This window comes from Prinia subflava, chromosome 1, assembly GCF_021018805.1.
Source record: "Prinia subflava isolate CZ2003 ecotype Zambia chromosome 1, Cam_Psub_1.2, whole genome shotgun sequence".
NCBI lineage: Eukaryota > Metazoa > Chordata > Aves > Passeriformes > Cisticolidae > Prinia > Prinia subflava.
Window position 1 is genome coordinate 39,672,833 of NC_086247.1, and position 5,700 is coordinate 39,678,532.

Here is a 5,700-nt window from a genome sequence, read left to right on the forward strand (position 1 = left end):
TGAATATCATAGATATTCTCTAGAAGGTGGGTTTTACAGCCTATATAATGCTATTGCAGTCTTGTAATACACATATTTTGTATTGTAATACATGTATTTGTATACATTGCTTTATTTAGTAGGCAGCAGTATTTCACAGTAATTTCAAAGGGTGAACTTCTTTGTCATTAGCCAGAATAAAAGCGTTTTATCATACAAATGAGAAAATAGCTGTGCTTGGAACTGGGCAGTTTCTTCCAACATGCCAATTACTTATGGTCAAAGAAGAGATGATCAGTGATTTTATCATAAGGAAATAATCCTATGCTAGCTGTGTAGCAGAAATAAGTTAGAAGTACTAATGAAAATACTAAATGAAGACTAAATCCAAATATCAGCATCTTTCCATCTGCAGTTCTGATGAATCAGCAGTGATGAACAGGTAAGATCAGACAGAAATTAAGAGTGGATTTAGGTCCTCAACAACACAAAGATGGGTAAAACCTTTTACCAAAATGGACAACGTGATACATTTATTTTAAAATAAATCCATAATCCCTGAAATTAGAAGCAATGTTAATGTTGTTCAAAAATACCTGTTCTGTTACCTGACCAAAATTCTCAATAAGCAAAACATATGAATATAAAATTTGATATTGTTTATCAAATTAGAAAAACAGATTGTTTAAGGTTTTAATTTTTAAATGTGCCCAGTGGAAATGTTCTGGATTTTCATCATATCTTTGCAATTACATTCAGTGACTAAGTGTACAACAGATGATGCTTGACATTTATTTATTTAAATAAACTGCAAAAAGAAAAAGACCTCATCAGGCAGTTGGAAGGTTTGAGGTTTCATTTAGTGATAGCTGCAGCTGTTTTGTTCTATGATATTTGTTTTCCTTGAGTATTTTTAATGGAAAAAATGAAAATTAATCATCATATTCATTATTTTCTTATTGCTTTATTAATATTAATTAAAATCTCAATTCGGTTCCATTTAAGTATAATTTAAAGTTGCCAAATATAACAGACATCTGTACACCTTCCAAATCCAAAGAAGTTAATCTGATCATGTTTCTAACACTACTACACTTGCAGTACTTTCACTGACACACATCTGCTTTCTCTACTGGGCACAATGAAGTCTTCAATTTCTCTGCCTAGAACAGTTAATATTCAGTGTGCTGAACACCCTTGACTGCCACTAAGTTGTCAGAGAGAGGGAAACAGCCCCTCATGGGATAATGCCTGGCACAACAAGCAACAGCACAAAAAAGACAGCTAAGCTTCACAAACCTCCAAACTAAGATGAATAATGCAGGTGGGTGGGGATTTTTTTGATCCAGTCATTATTTCTTGGGCTTGAAGTGTGTTCAGAATTACCTAGCTTCAGTTCAGCAGTCACACCCATTTCACTTGCCTGGCCTATTTCTGTTTGAATAAAACCCAAGGCTGAAAGTGCCCTTTCCTCCTGCTTTGTCCCCTTAACTTCACCTTTTTATCTTCACAACACCCTTTGAAGGGTATTTACAGAAAGGATGAGAGAGAGGTTATCACACAGAACTGAAAACTTAAAAAAAGAAGACCAGGAATTTCAGTAAACTTTCTCTGTAGCTAGATCAAGGACTAGAGATCCTCACTCCTACCGCAAACAACCTGCAAGATCTAAGATGATTTCTACCCAGCTATCTCCAGTTTACCTGTTCCATTAAGATAGGAGGCCTGTTTAACTGAGTTCTAGATGTAACATTCAATTAACATTGTAACATTGTAATAAGATGTAACATTGTATGAACATTCAATTTAGAAACCTTGCTTCAATGACAAATTGAAGCCTTTTCAGTTTTTCAAAAATTAGTCAAGTCTTGTTTAGGAGACAGTTTATGTAGGACTAGATGTACAGTGTCAACAGACCTCTACCATCACAGCTTGGAGAGGTTTGAATTGCAGAAGCAAGGGGGATTACTGGACAACTTTAATTTTGGGGTTTGTATGTGTATAAATACACTTGCCATAAAAGGACTGCATATTCACTCTGCTTTGATTCACATCAGCATGCTGCAAAAAGTAAAGGTAGTAAGTTACTTAGCACGGGATAAAAGGAAAAATACCTAAGAAATAACCAAATACAAAGGCCAGAGCTGGAGCTGCAGCTCATCAAAATTATCTGACACCATTGTAATACCCAACTTTCTCTTTGCAGCAGTCTCCCAGCCCTCCCTCTCAGCTGGTGAAAAGCTGCAAGATTTGTGTTGCAAGCCCTCTGCTGCTCCAGGAAATGCAGATGATGAGTGTTGACAGCTGCAGGAACACATTATATGTCAGTACCTGCAAGTGCTCAAGCACCGTGAGAGTACCATTAGAAAATACAACCTGAACTAAGACAACCCAAACCACGAAGGTAGTTCAGTTGACAGCCACTCAACCACTCACCAGAGGGAGCCCATTTTCCCCAGAAGCCAACATTTGTATACAGCCAACCTGCTGGGGCCTCAGAACTACCCCGTTAAAAACTCCAGAGCTGCTGGGAGGAGTAGCTGCGAACTAAGGGAGCCACAATACTGTGAGCAGGAAAGGACAGAGTGTAAAGGGGTTTTGTAGCTGCTTGAATAGTACTTGCTGCAGTACAAGATGTTCTTTATTGAAGAATTTGCTACATTAGTTGTTACATGCAAGTGTCTGAGAGAAACCAGTCATGTATCTACTGACAGAGGTAAACATTTTATACTGTCCTAGATAGGCTTCTTGTTTCTGTTTGTTAGATTGTATTTGTTGCCATTCAATACTTTAAGCTTAGTTTTTGCAAGAAAAGTATTGTCTTTTCAATATAAAAATAATTTTCTTTTTTCAAAGAAAGACCCTTCTCACTCTACCTTTCCTCAAGGGAAGAATCAGTGTATCTCATACATTCTTTAAAGTCCAACTGAAAAACTTTAGTAGTATAATTTGCATTTCAGCTAAGCTCAGAAGCTGAGCTCATAGCTAACACTGGAACATGTCCTGCTCAGGAAGGACCTGCAGCTCCTTCCAGGGCCAGACTGTGTGTGCACACAATGTTTGGAACAGGGCATGATACAGAGGTCCCTTGGCAGCTTTCAGAACCTGGCAGAGCTCTAAAAGTGTGTTGTGGGTTTTTTGGGGTTTTGGGTGGGTTTTTTTGTTTGTTTGTTTGTGGTTTTTGTTTTTGTTTGGTTTTTTGGTGTTTTTTTCATCTTTGGCCAGGTAAACACAAGATCTGTTTAGCAGCAAAACTCCCCTGCTGCCTATCTAAACAAGAAAATCTTGCTAGTGAAGACATACTTACATCAGCAAGCCTGTGCTTCTGGTACAGTTTCATACCTTCTGATATTTTTTTTCCCTTCAGTCTCATGAAATATTATTAAGTTACTACTTCTGCTTTTTGAGTCTTTTATGTTCATATTTGTTTCCAAATTGCTGATTAATACATTTCCTCAGCACTTTTCACAGATACTGTGAGGCAGCAGTCAGTAGTTGCATCAGCACAGACCTGAACTAGTGATAAGCAAAAAATCAAGCCCCCTTGATTATTTCCCTTCACAGAAGTCATATTTGTTGGTGCAGTCATTTCTAAAATTTCCCTTTCAGGTTTGCAATAGTGCAGCCACGATTTTTTTGGCACTTGTCAGACTGATTCAATAGCAAAATCAAAGCAACAAAACTTTGACCTGGGTAAATAATTATACTACATAAGTTGCTAATTAATAGCTATACAAATTTTTTTTAAAACGAATTCTCAGAATTTTCTTTGCAAAATTTTCTTTTCTTCCTTCTGTAGCTTCACAAACATCCTGAAATACAGTCAACTAATTTTTATTTAAAGATGTGATTACAGAGCTCAGGGTGGGTCTATCAGCTGTTTTTGGAAAGGTTCCACATGAATGAGGACTCACTGGTCCATCATAGATAGTGAATCTCAACACAGCAGTGGCTAGACACCAGCCCACCAGAACTTCACTCTACAGCAGCACCAAGTTAAGCTGAAACTGAAACAAGAAGATAAAATAAAGATATTCACTTTTTACTCAATTACATACTCAATTACATAAAGGAATGAGTATGGAATCTGAGAAATCCCTTTGTCAGGTGGATATGGCATTTGGCTCAGACAAGCTCTTAATGTTAAGCACACACGAAATGGTAAAATATTCAACAGGCATTCTTTACAATAAAGAAATGAGTTACAGATCTTTTGGTGGTATGATTACTGATTTTATGCATGTCTTTAAAAGCCACAGCCTTTTACGTCATTGACTCAACATATTTCAAAATTTCCTTAAACAAAAACAACTTCTGCTCATAGTTACCTGTAAGTGATTAGTAAGCACGAGTTATTATTCAGAGAGAAAAATTACTCAAACCCATTTTTCCTTTGCTAGTGATTTTCAAGAAAATAGAAATTTAAGAAATCTGTTTCTGAAAACTGGTAGATTGTGATATATTTTCAGATGTTGTCTGAAACAGAAGCAGAAGATTACTTGCACAGCCTTACAGAAATACTTTGCCAGCTTACTACAGGTATACTTTCTATACATGTTGAATTGGTTTGATAAAAATCCTAGTGAGCAGAAGAGGCAAAGGACATGTATTTTTTCTTATAGCACTATAGTAAAAAACTAACAGGGTTTTTAATATAGTGCTATAAACAGTGAGTGTTTAGATAGCTGCAATGACACAGTTTACAAAAACTTCAAATGTAATACTGAAGTATGCAGATGTCCAAGATGTATACTTAGTTAGGATTAAAACAAGCTTTTTGTTATAAAGACAAGGACACAGACTGCTGATTATTGGCTGCTTTCATAAATGATATTTTTGCTCATCTTTACCCACATAAGAATTTATAGGTTCATATATATTTAATGTGATTTCATGCACAGAATAGCCATGTACTAAAGTCATTATTTGTATACTTTAGGTCAAAACCTATCCAACAATACTGAAATAAGAGGTGAGTAGAAAGATATATTTGTATGACAAAAATTGATAGAGATACTATGAAAAAATACTTTTCCATCTGTGCAAATACCAGTGATATAACTTAGTAAATAATTAATTTAATAAGTTTTAACAGAATTTAAATAATAATGTGGATTAAATACAGTACTTGGCATCAGAAGTAATTTGGACATACCACTGGGAAGATCACAAAGTGTTCAAGGTTGCATTTTAAATTTCCAGCCAGAATCAATAAATGTATCCTAGTTGTTTTACAAGTGTAATTCATTCACTAGGGAAAATTTTCTTTCAAGAACTAATTATTATCCACTGCTCTGGCAAAAGTAATTAAAAAATGGATAGTCAGCTTGAATCTTACAAGAAGGTGAGGTTAACAGTATTAAAATGATTCACTAGAAAGAGACAAATCAAAATCAATTCTATGAATTTCACAGCAACAAACTATTTAAAACCCAAAGTTCTTGATTTTCAAGTGTTTAAGTGCTTTTTCTGGTAAACCTAAGAGGAGGAGCTCTGGCCACACGTCAGTTCCATGGAACAACTGCAAGTATAATTGGAAAATGGTCCAGGAAGGAAGAAGCTGATTTCTACCATTTCAGAAGATTTTCATGGGTCTACAACTGAGCAGACCAAGATCACAGAAGCAGTTGCAGCCTCAACCCTTTGTCACAAGTTAAATGGCCATTATATTAAGAATTAAAGCAAGACTCTAAGGAGACACAACACTCCTTGAGAATTCCT

The 5,700-nt window shown here is 35.7% G+C and overlaps 1 long non-coding RNA gene across 1 annotated transcript; it reads left to right on the plus strand.

Annotated features, from left to right (window-relative positions):
- Positions 1-2,701: 2,701 nt before the first annotated feature.
- Positions 2,702-4,189, plus strand: LOC134548907 (uncharacterized). Its single transcript, XR_010079952.1, has 3 exons — positions 2,702-3,307; positions 3,589-3,672; positions 3,779-4,189. It is a non-coding gene; the product is annotated as an uncharacterized LOC134548907 (long non-coding RNA).
- Positions 4,190-5,700: the final 1,511 nt, after the last annotated feature.